The sequence below is a fragment of the Dryobates pubescens genome, chromosome 9, assembly GCF_014839835.1.
Source record: "Dryobates pubescens isolate bDryPub1 chromosome 9, bDryPub1.pri, whole genome shotgun sequence".
In the NCBI taxonomy this organism is placed as follows: Eukaryota; Metazoa; Chordata; class Aves; order Piciformes; family Picidae; genus Dryobates; species Dryobates pubescens.
This window is the reverse complement of record NC_071620.1, coordinates 11,613,603-11,628,602: the sequence shown is the minus strand read 5'-3', so window position 1 is coordinate 11,628,602 and position 15,000 is coordinate 11,613,603.

Sequence of the window (15,000 nt, the reverse complement as noted above, 5' to 3'; positions counted from 1 at the left end):
AAACAGAAGTAACATACTGGGGAATCATTTTCATTTCCCAACATTTAATTTTTGGAGGATGAGTCTAGTGTGGTGCTTAAAAGCCTCAGCAAGAACTGCACAGAGCTTACAAGATTTCTTTTGGCTTGCTGAAAGAGTGAGTATGCTACCATTTGTGCAGTGTTGTTTCCTGATAGCCCGTTTAAGCAGGTTTTAGTGCTAAATTCAACTTCTTAACAAGCTTAAGTACAGCATCACATTTGATTTGGTTTTGCAAATGTCTAGAACTTTTTTCATGTGGAATTAGCAGATCTTAGTCCTCAAGCCTAATGAACTCAGATAAAACTCAGCAGGATGTCCTGTTAGAAACTATTTTTTTTTGCACAAAGACAGCTCTTTAGTCCTCTTTTCTTGCATTCCATTTGTTGACTTGTCTCAGAGGCTCATAAGCTATCAGCTCTCTTATTGATCTGCTCTAGAGTCACTTGAAAACATAAATTTGAAAACAGCATTTCAGCACCTCTCCGTGTTTGATCTCTTTGCTGTGGTGAACTGTGGCACAGTTTTCCAAGCGCTAGGCTGCAAATCAATAGAGGGGTTTTTATGCCTAATAATACATATTTTTTTTTAATCTTCACATCTTTCTAATTCTATTTAAAATGCCTCCCTATATGTTACATTTTCTGCTTTATTAAAATCTGTCCTAGGATTCACATCCCTTCACTTTAATTTAGCTACAAATTGATTCTTAAAGTATCACATTTAATAGCCTTTGGGGTTTGATGCGCAAACTATTCTGACGTCTATTCATAGACCTTTATAATGGGACCCACTCCAGTTTATCCCTTGAACTGTCAGGCTCTCTGGGAAATAATAGCTCCTGACAGTTGTAGAGTTAAAATATAGGATTAATGATCAGCTTTTAATGTGCAAATGGGTATTCAGCTTTCCTCTTACCCATCTTATTTAATGCAAATTCACTGTTGAAACAGGTAGCATGAGTTGCTTCTCTCACTCAACATAGATTACTTTATCAGGGTAAATTCCTGAATCAAAATAGAAATTTAGATACACGCCGTGAAGTAAATACAGGGCACTACATTTGTGTTGGCTTATAACCAAGTATTTTTTCCCTTGTCAAATCCATAATTTGTCTTTAAGGTTTCAAAACCTTACTTTCACCAAAATCAAAAATAGCTGTGCATCACAGCAGCCAATTTAACCAGCAGGAAAGAGTCTGCCCTTCTCTATTAAATACAGCTGTAGAAAGCCCTATGGACTTTGATTTAATTGTTTCCAATAGGCCAAAACAATCTGCTACCTGCACTTAGTAAAAATTAAAAAAGGAAAAAAGAAAGGGATTGTTACAGGGCAGCATAGAGCAGTTCACATGCTTTCACTAGGAGATTAATAACATGCTTGTGATACTAGGCCTTAAGAACTGTATGGCAATTTTCCACTGTGGCGTCCTATTAAAAAGCTGCCTACATATACAAAATTAGACTATTTGTTTAGAAAATGCTGTAATGTAATGTAATTGGAAAATGCATTTTGAACTATAGCATTATAGGAAGCGTTTGTCCATTATGCTTTGCAGCGATAGGCAAGCGCAGTGTCTGAGGAGCAGGGCATGAGGAGGAGACGTTGGATTAAAGCGACATTCAGAGAACCCTGCACCTTTCTCAGAGTATCTGGAAGGAAAAGGATTTGAGAGTAAGTTAAATGAAAGTCAAAACATGTAAAAATAAGATAAATGCTGAGTCATCCAGAAATATCTTTCATATTTAAGCCAGGCACACACCTGCACATACATCTCTAATAACCACCAGCTTTCCCAAGAACATGGAGCAGAAAGGTGTCCCTCAAGATATAAGACTTAATCCTTGCAGTGCTTCAATGCCTTAAGCTGCCAATAAACCAAAAGCTGAAGTCTGTTGTCTGCAATTATTCCTTTGAAAGGAGTAACATCAGAGCAGCAGGCAGATATAAGTATCCTGAGCAGCGCAGGAAGAGAAGAGGAGCAAGAATGTGCAGCACATCTCACACGTGAGACTTTGTGTCTTCTCTTATTATTGCTTATGTCTTTGCATGCACGTTTTAACTCTCCAACAGGGAAGAATACAATTAACGCTATTTGGGAAATCTGGTTCCAACAGTTTCTAAATGACCTCCAGGGATTTCTTTTGTTGTTTAGATAACAGTGTCAATTTACTTGGATAACCCCCTTTTCTAAGAATGCAAAGCAGTGTATCATTAATGGCTCTTGAGAAACGTAAGCTAAATTTAAATTAACCTCACAGACATGGTTTATAACATCCTTAGCTCTTCCGTTCCTGATTTTCCACTGCCTTCTACCTTGTATTCACAGCTATGCAAAGCAAAGCAAATCAAAACAGCAGTCAGGCAGCAGTGTTCTGCAGACATGCTGCGTTCGAATTGCTTTGGTATAAATTAGGGAGAGTTCAGCAGAGGATTGGTGGTTGCAGACATGCTGATGAATATATAGATAATAATTATAGCAGGCAGTAGGTCACCAAATGGATTAAAGTTGTGATCTGGCACTCGGTGGGCCAGAGGGTGCTTTAGCTGTAATTTCTGGCCCTCATCAGCAACTTGTTCCCTCCATGTCCTGGTTGTGCAGTAGAGTCCATGGTAAACCCAGTCCCCTGGGGGGAAAAACAAAACAAAACAAAACAAAAACCAAACACAAAATGAAAACCCACAAAAACCTCCTAAAACCCCCAGAAAACCAAAAGCCAATAACAAACCACCCTAAAAAGGTAAATAGGGAAGTAAACAGGAAATACAGGGATAAGTTGTGATTTTCCAAGGGATTCAGTTTGCTCACCCATTTCATGGCATGGCAGGAGAAACCAGTATGTGGCCAAGACCAATATGAAGCAGTGGCAGGTGATGAGGGAGAGGAGGTTGATGGCAGCCTTCCTGAAATCTTCTGCATCAAATTGCTCCAGGAGAAACCAGGGCATTGTAAATGCTGGGCAGAAACCTGCCTTCCATGAGAGGCAAGGGAATAACAACAAAGCTACTGCTCAAACTCCACCTTTCTCATGTCTTGCTGCCACTATGTCTTCCAGGCTTCCCTGGAAAGAGAAGGAGTGATGTTTTCCCAACACAAGGTACTGTTTGTGTTGCAATACATACACAGGGAGGCAGTTTGTTCTCAGGCTTGGAGCTTTAATTTCGAACATCTCCAGTGTTTTTGTTTTATGCTGGCTCCAGAACACCTTCAGCTTGCAAAATGGTTGCAATACTCAGGGGAAGTTAAAACCATAGGTTCCAAATTATTTGACTGATTTCTGTATTTTGAGGGAATTTTCTGTGCAAATTTTAGATACAGAGGTGGGCTTTTCTAGCTTATTGCTAAACCCTTTCAGAATTCGCTTACACAGGAAAAAAAAAATATTAAATGACAACTTAGACTTTGCATTATGAAGTTTCACTGATAAAGCTTTAAGTCATTCATGATTGATCTGATTTCACAGTCATAGCCAGTAAACCTTAATATTTCCTTTCCAACTTGCTTGTTGGGAATGTTCAAATAGAGATCACAAAAAGTGCAGTTCACAGGAAGACAAAAAGGTTTTGGTAATCCAGTGAGCAGAGATTAACTGAGTGTGGAAGTCAACTAATGAAAGGAAAAATCACTGAAAAGCAGGAATTTCAATATATGTTAGAGGGCAAATTTGGGGTCTCAGGTGTGGAAAAGGGGGCTCTAAGGAAAGAGTTGCTGATGATGGTTCTGTAGGTTTATCCATTTGAAGTATCTCAGAAAACAGTTCCAGCAAAGCTAAGAAGCATAACCCTCTCCCAGCCACACCCCATAATTCATCAGTGCACCCAACTCCAAGAAAGTACCTGTGGACAGAAGACATTTAGTATTTCTCTTCAACCTCAACATAGTTACTGTTCTAGTGTCGGGGGGGAGCGGGAGGGGAGGGGAAGAAAGTACGATAAGTCTTTGATACTGGGATGTCCATCTGTCTCTAATGTGAGCACTGATTCCCAGGCAGCCATGAGCTTAAAACCTGTCCCCACCTTTTTTCCAGAGCTTGCTCTAGGTATAGCAGGAAAATAAAATGACCATTTCATCCAGTTCAATGAAGCGTTATTTCATAACACCAGCTATTTGCCTAACTTGAGTCAGGATTGAAAACACTTTGAAAGCTGGAATCTAAACTACTGTGGTTGAAGGGGAGGATGACCCCCACCTGAGTCCCATGCAGCTCACTGCTGTCCTGATTTCATGTGGCGAAGTGGGCATAATCGAAGGGAAAGGTCTCTCCTAGCCCACATTATTTTTTCCCTGAAGCCATTCAATAGCCCAGCCTTTGTTTTGTTTTGTTTTGTTTGTATTTTCTGACCTTGCATAACTTTAAAATGGCCATGCATAATTTTTTGGACAGTTTCCATTTGGGGCAGAAACCCTTCTTGACAGGTTCTGTAAAGGCTGCAATTTAATAGATGCATTTCAAATTCTCTAAAATCAGGGTTTGACGTGCTCAGACACCAGTTTCATCATCTCTGGAATCACAGCACAGCAGAAGATGTGCAAGCATGTGTTGTTTCTGTTTGTCTGCAGTTTTACGTGTCCGTGTGCTCTTTGGATACAAATACAGGATCAGATTCAGTCCCAGTCAGTGCTAGCTTGCGATGACATAAACCCTCAAAGGGGACCTCTGAGGTGGGAAATCTATCAATTAACCACAAGCAAAACCAACCAAAACCCCTCTGTGGCTGAGGGAGACCTAGAAATGGCAGCAACCCCCAACATTGGTTCTGCTGGCTGGAGGAGTTACAGGACGTGCTGACCCAGCACGTCCCCCACAGTCTCTGTTAACCATCATGAACTAAAGCAAATGCCTGCACTCACGCCAGTGGAAAGTCTGCAGGGGGAGGGAGGACCCAGTGGGAAGTTTATCTCTTTTAGGGAGTGAATCCCACTGCGTCATGGGGGGCTTGGTAATACAGGATGAGAGATTGTGTGCCAGGTGCTGCCCACTCTCGCTCCTCTGCATAGAGCTCGACCAAAGAAAAGACTATCTGTTGCTCTTGCAGACTACAAAAATATAACATAAAGGCAAATATGTATAAGAATGAAGATAACAATAGCACACAGGAAAACAAATCTAACAAAATCAGATGAGTGTTGCCCCTGGAAAGTGCAGAGATGAAGGGATTCAATTGTCTTGTATTCTCACTTTTCCTGAAAAGTCACGGTATAACACCATCAACCCACAGGGAGACTGGGAAACAAATAAACAAACAAATCCCTCTGAGGCTTCCTGCTCCCTCTACCCCCTCTCTTGTTATTTTTTAAAACAGAGAAAGGGGCAAAGGGGCAAAAGAGCAATCCTTGTAATTGCCAGCCAGTAAATCTAACTTCAAGCCCTAGTGAAACAATGGGACGACTAGTCAAGGGAGGGGGGGAAGTGGGACAGAAAATAATGGGGTCATGAGCAATTAAAAGATTTGGCCAAATCTGACCTTTGCTTTAATGTAATTTACATCAGCAGAATTATATCTGGGTTGAATTTAACTGCCAAGTTTTTCAAGTTTTCTTAAAAAGAAATAATGCCAAAGAAATTCACTTCATCTGGCAAAATCAAAAGATGTAGTGGGAAAAATATGTTTTCTTCTTGCTTGCAACAGCTGTTAAACTTTAGCATGCAAAATCATATAGGAAGAACCCACCCTTTCCTAAATTCTAGTATCCCTTTCAGTTCATCTAAACTCTGAAAAGCTCATAATAAAATCCCAGTTGCTCACTCAAAAGCTTCCAACCTTCTCATGCCCAAGCAGGGGAAAAACAGGTTTGGCATTCTTAATATTACCAAGACTGAAGGAGATTGTTCAGTTTCCTAAACTCCCCTCTGCACCCGCACTTTATAAATTGACACATTTTCCAGATGAATTTCTACTGTGCCTGTGCACGGTGTTTATAAAAGAAAGAGTCACAAATCCCATTTTTTAACAAAAGGAAGCCTTTTCATATTGTATTTTAAAATTAACCAGGACTAAGCATTGCAATGGAGAAACTGCTTCTCTTGCCATTACGCAGCCCCTGGCAAGACTTCCAGGGAGCAGTTTCAAGACAGTTTAAACTGATCGAACACATGAGGATCCTCCCTTTTCCCTGGGCTGTGCCACATGTTGCCGATGCACAGATGTGAGCACCACCACTTATCTGACCTCTTACTGAGCCGACTCTGAATTACTTTTCATCTATTTTGAAACTTTAAATTGAGTCACAGAGGGGCCAGGAGAGCACCAGGGTCAGAAAAGGGCAGGTTCTGGGAATATGTCACCAAGTCCAAGGTGAGGATGGCATGGTAGCACTCACCAATACGCAGTCACCACTTTCCATCAGTGGGCAGCATTTCTTACACCAGCCAACTTCAGTTTCTTCTGCTCTCACTGTTTATTCCAAACAACATTATGTATATCAGGAAATCAGTACAGCTAAACATCGTCCAAACCAGGCTATTTTGAGCCAGACCTCTTTCCTAGTCCAGCTCAGTGGCCATCTATCCCAGCATAGCAGAAGTTATTGAAGAGTGGAAGCAAGAGTGGGCAACCTGGGACAAAGACGCTTTGCCCCTAAAAAAAATACACTGCTTTGAACGTGAGGCTGTTTTGTGACAAAGAAGTATCATGCTGCTCATGAATTTCCTGTTAAAAATGGTCTGTATAAAAAAAAAAAAAAAAAGGTCTTTTAAAAATCTGGTCTGTTTGTTGCAGACATATCTGTTAATGCACTTCTAACCAAAGAGCTGGGTTCCAGCTCACTCTCTTTCCTCTTTCACCATTCACTGTTGTGTGCTCTCAGCAGACAGTAATTATCAACCGTAAAGCCAACAAGAATGATGTCACTTTTAATTTATCAAATACCAGGTATCCCAGGGGTATCCTTCACCAGAAATGTAGCATCTCTGAAATCAATTTTGGCTTTTGGCTTTGGTGGAGGGGTGGTAACTTTGGGACTAAAAGCTTTCAAAAACTCAAAAGTCATCACAGAATAATGACTTTCTGACTATCTCTGCAATAAAAGGCTGCCACCATGAATAACAGCTGACATTTCAGACTCTGGGTGACCCCTGGGCATTTTCCAGCTCTTTTCTTCCCCTAAGCAGTAAGTTTCTGACTAACTGTGAGATGCAACAATGTAATGTGTGGTGAAGACCTCAGATTACCTATATGCCTGATGCAGGCGGTTCAACTAAACCACTTTGCATAAAGGCTGTTTTTGTGTGAGGATGCCATAAACACGTAACGTGTTGCACAATGTTGTTCTTAAGTCAGGCAGCAAAATAGATGAACTCACAATATGATGCAGAGAGCACGTGTTAATTCTTGCACAGCCTTACTGGATTTATTCTGAGAAGTTACTGAGGCTTCATGCAAAGATTTTTTAGTAGTGTCAGTGGAAATACTCAAGCTTTTATAACAATACTGCTGAATGAATCATGACTTTCCAATATCCAGCCAAAGCCTGATTACACTCATTGAAATACTAATGTCAATATTTATTAACTAATATTAAAATTACTGCCATCTCATTTTTGCAGTTAGTCAGAAAATCATTATATCCCCCTTTTCAAAAATCATTGACTTTTCCTTAGCACAGAAAACTCTATTATCAGACTTTATAAAATATTTATGGTTTTCCTTGACATTCTTGTAATATCTCTAGGAGAACAATCAGCATTCTTTTTGCTGAAAATAAGGCAAACCTTTTCTCCCTAAAAAATAATTAATGAACTAAATGTAAATGAAACCGAGCCAGAAAAAAGTAAAATGTTACAGCTCGTTCATCTGTTGTTGCCTCTTGCATAAGGAAAAATTTAAGAGATCTCTCTTTTAACTACTTTATTGCTATTATTTGGAAAAAGAAAGAAGCTGTCTGGAAGTGTCACTGAAGGGCAAATTATTATTAATTTCACACCTAAGAATGTGGAGAGTATTATTAGGCTAAATGGAAGGGCTTTTCACCAATTCATTGGGTTTTCTGTACCCTTGATTGTTTGTGCCACTCTTTCTTCATTGACAGATTCACCCCCTCTCTGAAGGCCAGGACAGCATTATTTTCAATGAAAAAGTGCTAAATGACCCATATTTTCATTGAAGAGTAGCAGAGCTCCATATGATTGGAATGAACCCTCACGCTTCCATGCCATGGCAGTCTTGCTTGATGCCTATTTCCCCTCCTATATGTGTTTTAGAAATCCTGATGTGTCAGCTTTCATCTTCCTGGTTGCGTTTTCACCTTAATCACTTGGTAAGGAGAGAAAATGAAAAAGGACACTGCACCCCCTCCAATATCCCTGCAGGAGCCGCGTATCAGCAGTACCCCTTGTTTAGATAGCAGTTCTGCCTTTGTGCAAACTTTTTGCATGTTCATTGCAGTTGTCTGTGTACTTAGCTGTATTGCCATGGCAATAGGAAAAACATGATGTTGCAGATTTGGAGAGAAAGGAATGAAAAAAGAGATAAAAACGCCATTGTCATCTCAGGGCTAGATGAGGTTGGAACTGACTAATTTATCTGTGAAGTTAAGAGACGTGCAATCTGAAAGATCAGAGGGGTTAAAAGGAGTCCTGAAGTGGAAAATTTCCAATTCATAAACATTCAAGGATGTTCAACATGAGGATCTGGATTTCCCTAAGTTAGGTAAATTAAGTCAGCCTGCACTCAGATAGGACATCTTGATAAAATCCTTGACTGACAGGGGGGGGATTTGACTAGCACTTTTTAAAGAAGACATAGCATAGAAATTATTTTTTCTTTGTATTTAAATAACATAAAGATATATCTTGTATACATAAAAAAAATACAATGCATCTATATACATATACAATTATATATATGTATATAGGTACAGTGTGCAAACATTATTTTCATATAAATTAATTAAATAGCCTGTTGCTATTATATAAAAATTATCAGATTCCCCTCCCCCCCCCCCAAATTTCCAGCTGTTTCTACGTTTTGTCTTTACAATTCCTTTGGCTTAAGTATCATTTCCCCCATTGTCTGTACAATTCCAGTATCCTGATGTGTTGCTATCTCACTCACAACATCTAGAGAGATGGTGACGCAGGCCAAATGGACAGAACAGTAGCAGAGTTTCACCAGAGAGCTCCAAGTCTAATCTTGCAATCATTTGCTCTTCTGAATGCTTTCATCCAATGCCTTACTCTGGTGACAATGTTGCTCTTACAGAAATGAAATCTTTCAAATGCCTGCACATGTGAATAATTTTATGCATCCGTATAGTCTCCTCCCATGAAGCTAATGTCGTGTGTCCAGGAAACCATCTGTGGCTGTGTTTCCAAGGATGAGGAGGTTCCCAGGGTAGTGATCCTGGAGGTTTATCAGAATAAGCCTTATTGACCGTTGTATGAATAAAGCAACATTGCATGTGATCAGGCCATTATCAATGTGCAAAAATCCTACCAGCAATATTCATGAAATGCAAATCTAATTTTGAAGAAAATACAGATTTGATTTTTTTAACAGGCGATTTTAAGATGAAAATGTCTCTTTAAATATTCACTGCAGCAAGATCAGTAAATATAAATAAAACATGTGAAGAATATTAATCTTAGTAAAATTGAAGAAGCAAGCTGTCAATGACTGTCAGACACAATATGAACTGACAGTTGCATGGCTTACGGTCTGACATAGGGATCGTTACCTGTCTGCTTCTTTATCAAAAGACCTACAGGGAATAGGAGTTTGAAGATTGCAGGCATGGGTGGGAGTGGGGAAAGGGGAAGAATGGTTAAAATGGAAGCTTAATGACAGCTGTGAAACATATGTATGCAACATATTCATTAGGATTAATCATCAGTCTTGGGGAATGGCTTACGTCATTCATTATCATCATCACTGGAGAAAAGCTTAGAAACAGCATCTATAAGTTTCAGATCCCACTCCTCCCTCAAATGTAACTCAAACCCAACGCCCAGCCTTTCCTCTGCCTGCCACATACACAAAACCTATAGAGGAAAGTTTAATTGTGCTCATGCATTAATACAATTTGCAGGAAAAGGTCAGAGCACAGCAGCAAATCCTCACATGAAAGGATGGTAGAGACTTTTCCACTCTGCTCTGTTGGTCAGGTTCTCCTGGCCAGCTGCCCACCTTTCTGGGATAAGATAGGAACCCCCTAGGTCCACCTGGCATGACAGGCAGGAGAAATGACTCATAGGCAGGTACATCTGAGAGTCTAGTCTGCACTGCCATGAGTCCATTCTGGGAGCATCCGTCTTGGTATAAGCTTATTTTTCATTGAAACTATGGTGTGAGAGGGTGATAGGGGTGAGAGAGAACAACCACATTCACTTTAGGCTCCCAGTTAAAGTGCATGTGGCCTTTTGTGCGATCAGGAAAGAACTGCTGGGAGGGTTTCTTTTCTTGGCAATCCCTCTCTGTAAGTTTTACCAACAAAAAAACTTAATCCTCACCCATATGTCCCTGCTGAGGTTTAAGCACAGTAGACTCAGATTAATTGCACAGAATCGTTACACAAGCTAGAAGAGGACAAGCACAGAAAACCAATGGCATCCTGGACTGAATCAAAAGCAGTGTGGCCAGCAGATCCAGAGAGGTGATTCTGATGCTTCACTCTGCTCTGGTGAGACCTCATCTGGAGTACTGCATCCAGGTCTGGAGCCCTCAGCACAGGAAGGACATGGACCTGGTGGAGTGGGTCCAGAGGAGGGTCACAAAAATGATCAGGGCATTGGAATGATGTGAAGACAGACTGACAGGGCTGTTCAGCCTAGAAAAGAGAGGGGTCTGGGGAGACCTTATAACTACCTTCCAGTATCAAAGGGAGCCTACAAGAAGGATGAAGAGAGACTGTTTACAAAGGCCTATAGTGATAGGATGAGGGGCAATGGCTTCAAACTAGAGATCAGATTTAGATTGGCTGTTAGGAACAGGTTGTTTACTATGAGGGTAGCAGAACACTGGAACAGGTTGCCCAGGTAGGTGATTGAGGCTCTGTTCAAGGTGAGGCTCAACAGGGCTCTGGGCAACTTGATTTAGTTGAGAATGCCCCTGCTTACTGCAGAGGGGGTTGGACTAGGTGACCTTTGGAGGTCCCTTCCAACCCAGACCATTCTATGATTCTATGAAGAAGCATGGTGCTCACAGGAACCATCAGAGAAGATGCGTCAGGCCCACATCCAGACATACAGTCAGCCACTAACCCACATTTTGCACTCATTTTGGGCAATAGGGTGCACAAAGACACTGATGTGTGAGCATCTCCCCATAACTGCAGTTAGCTGAAGGACCTGGGGATCAAGTTGGCACACACAGAGGTTTCATCATGCCACCATACTCACTTCATTTAAGCCCTAAAGAACATCCATAAACAGACTTGCAAGCAAGCTGGCATCCTGTTAGCTTAAGACTTTGGAAAGCAAGCTACAAGGTAGTTATGAAAATTCAGCATTTTCCCCCTTCAGACCTGAAGCTATACCTTCATTTGCTCTGAGAAGCAGCACCCCACAGACCCAGAATTCCCCATCTTCCCAGGCTGGGTGACTTGGCCAAAGACCACTGGGTGTCACGGGAACCTTGCCTGTGGGCTTTTCTAGGGCTCCCGAGCAGCTTTCCCGGATAAATGCTAACTAAATCAAAACACAGTTGAGTGAACAATAAAAACTTTTTCTATTAAATTTTGCTCAGTATTAAAATATGTATCCATTTCACCCATGCTGAAAGTTTTCACGTCCCCTTGTCATAAACATTCATGCAAGAAAATAGTACATCTCTATGGAAAATTTTATGCACATACATACTGAAGACTTTCATTTGGAAGCATATTTCTTGTGAGGCTTCAGACAAGGCGCCTGATGAAGGCTGCATTCATCCACTCTAGGGGCAGAAATAATACCATGTGACAAATCAGCACCAAAAATGCAGCTCTGGTGGCAAGTATTTAATATCAGCTAGAGAGCGAAAAAACAGCTCACAGGTAGAATGTTTGCAACATTTATCAAGAATTTTAATAACAAATACATAAAAAATAATGCAATCTCCTTCTAGCTGTAGCTTGTTAAAACTTGACTGAATCTCCGAATTTCAGCAGAACAGTACATTAAAATTTCAACTGCCAAACAAAAATAAACCACATTGTTAATGATAATTTATGCAGCAGAATTTCATGCTTTTCAACTAGTTCCACCAGCTTAACTATTAGACAGAAAAAAAAATATCACACTTACAAAGCACATTCCTAAGGACTCCCTCAGTTATGCCACTAAAGGTAGAGAGAATGGATGGAGGAACAGAAAAAAATCCTCATTGACCCTATTCAGCTTGTTTTGGCTTGTTTGGGGGTTTTACAGGTACAAAAATTGATCTGGTAGATCTCTCTCACTTGATAATTTCCATAAATATTCACTGAAAAGTAAAAAGGAAGAAACATGTATTTGCTTTGTATGGTAACAAAAATATCAGCCAGATATTTATAGTTATTTAAAAATGTATAACTATTTAATATTAATAGAGTCTAGATCATAAAGTAATAATTTTCAGTCCTTCCTTGAGTACAATTCACATTAATAATTATGGATAGTTATTTTTACTATGGTTGTATCTGCACTCTGCAGCTACAATCTCAAATCTCTTTATAGAAGACACTCTACAAAATTTAGAAAGAAACCTTGTCTCTGAGAGCTATAGTGCTGACTGCACAACCTCAGAGGGAGGAAACGATATCTTCTGATTTCATATTTGCTGAGGATACAATAGAGTCAACGTGATGACTGGTATATTGTGCAACAAAGGTGATTTCCAAAGGCACACAAAAGGAAGAAGTAGGAGAACTTACACAATCCATCCTGCAGACACCTTTTCAGACTATGAACAAAGTGGATTTTAGTGTGAGTTAGCAGACAGGGACTGAGTACCCATCATGATTCATAACATCATCACCTTGTCCTGAGCAGATGTTAGTTATATTTGGACTTGATATTGTTCTGTGTGCAGGTGGAATTCAAGCAGATAAAAGTTGCCAGTATTCCCACTTTCATGTCATTGTAGCATAAGCACTGAATTCTTAGGATATTGAAAACTGTATGTGCTTAATTCCTACTTATTTGACAAAATACCAAGCCCTTTGGGACAACAAAAGTGGAAGTTTCCCAAGGTAATAGACATAATTTACATGGAGATTTTTTCTGCAATGACAAAGGCCCCATGCAGTGACTATAGACTTTCCTGTTTCTCTCCATCTCCTCTTTCTGGTGTTGATCATGAAGTACACCATCAAAGTCTTTCTGTCAGTACCAAGAATTTGACCTGGGTACTGCAAACAGGTCTTAGTAAGGGTCACAGAAAGACATAGCTATGAAATGGAAGATCATCTTTTGGCTGTTTTCTAGTATATTCTTTAAGCAGCTATAGCTACAAGGCTGTTTTCACTCTCTGCCATACTCTTTGGCTTGGGTTTTCAAATTAACCTAGGATAGTTCAGACCACGAATCCTAGTAGGCCATAATAATACTTCTCTCTTAACCATACTACTTTCCCTGTGCTTTGATAACCAACCCTGCTAATCCTTTCATGTTAAAATGAGATTAAACATTCAAAAGTTCATGTGCTTGTTGCTGACTTTATGTGAAGTGAGGTGCCTTTCAGTGAAAGAAAGCCTATGGGAGAAAGTCACCCTCAAAATGTCCCTCCCACTTTCCTTGGCATTGTATTATGTACAGCAGGAAAGACTGTTCATGGTGCTCACCAAGCCTCTGTGAAAGTCAGGAGACTGAAGGATAGGCTCTTGCAAGTATCTCAGTGCTTAACTCCTACTCTGCATAAGAGGCATAAGTACCTTGCCCTTAAAAAAAGTGTGGGGAAACAGGTGGGCAGTGAAGAAGCACCCCTAAGAAAACACTGGTTTAAAATGAAATATTTAGGCAGATGAAGAGATTTATCCCTTCTGAGAACCTGATTCACAAGGGAAAAAGACTTGGGTTTGTTATTTTAGGATCAAGGCTTTATAATGTCTCTTGATAACCGTGAAGGTGGCGATCATTAAGGCAGAAATCCTTTTACACAGCAAAAAAAAAATCTGCATTTGTACTAGGCTCATTACCTCCATCCCTGACACAGTAAAGTTCTGTCTCTAATGCTGACATTCAGCCTTCCAATGTCTACTTGGTTCCATAGGCTGCTGCAGGGTGAGATGTACCGAAGCTTTCCCCCAAAGCTGCAAGAGAAAACGCAGTGCTCCTTAAATTGTCTTAGAAGTCTTGGGCCCAGGATGCTGAATGCTCATCTAAACCAGTGGCTGTATTCCTAGATATTGTTAGTCTAAATCCCAGAAGAGCTCATCATCTTGGATTAAAGTAACGGAAGACACAGGTCATGAGCATTTTCTTTCGGGGCCAAAATACAGGTTTTGACATCTACTCTAGGTTTAAAAATTTTCTTTGAGATATTAAAAACCTTTTCTTATTGTGGTATACTCTAGATATATAGACTAAGTTAAAAATAGACCTAGTTCATATCCCTGACTTTTAAATTAACATATGTCATTCTAATGATTTGTCAGTAGAAGTAATGCAGGGACAAGCACTGACTTCAAATTTGTCTGACATTATGAAAACAAACCAAGACTAGACACATAGGATAAAAGAAGTGTTTGATCTGGACCATACATGCTAGACTTCAAGGTGGAAAAAGAAGACTGAAAGGAAAAGAAGATTACAAGAAAAAAAATTGCTGAGACCCTGTTTCTGCCAATTTTATTTTTATTAAACCAAATCTTAATTTCTGTGTGATTAAAGCCTAAGGAGCTATGACATTCTCCCTCACCCAAGCTTTTTGGAAATACCAATATTAACTTACTCTTAATGTGTTCCTTAAATTGATAAAAAGGCAGAGCTGGCCCCCACATAGGCAATGCTAAGAAATAAGTAAAAAAATCGTGTTCCTAGGAAATGAACCTTTAACATTGTTTTTCTTCTTTAGGGCTGCATGCCC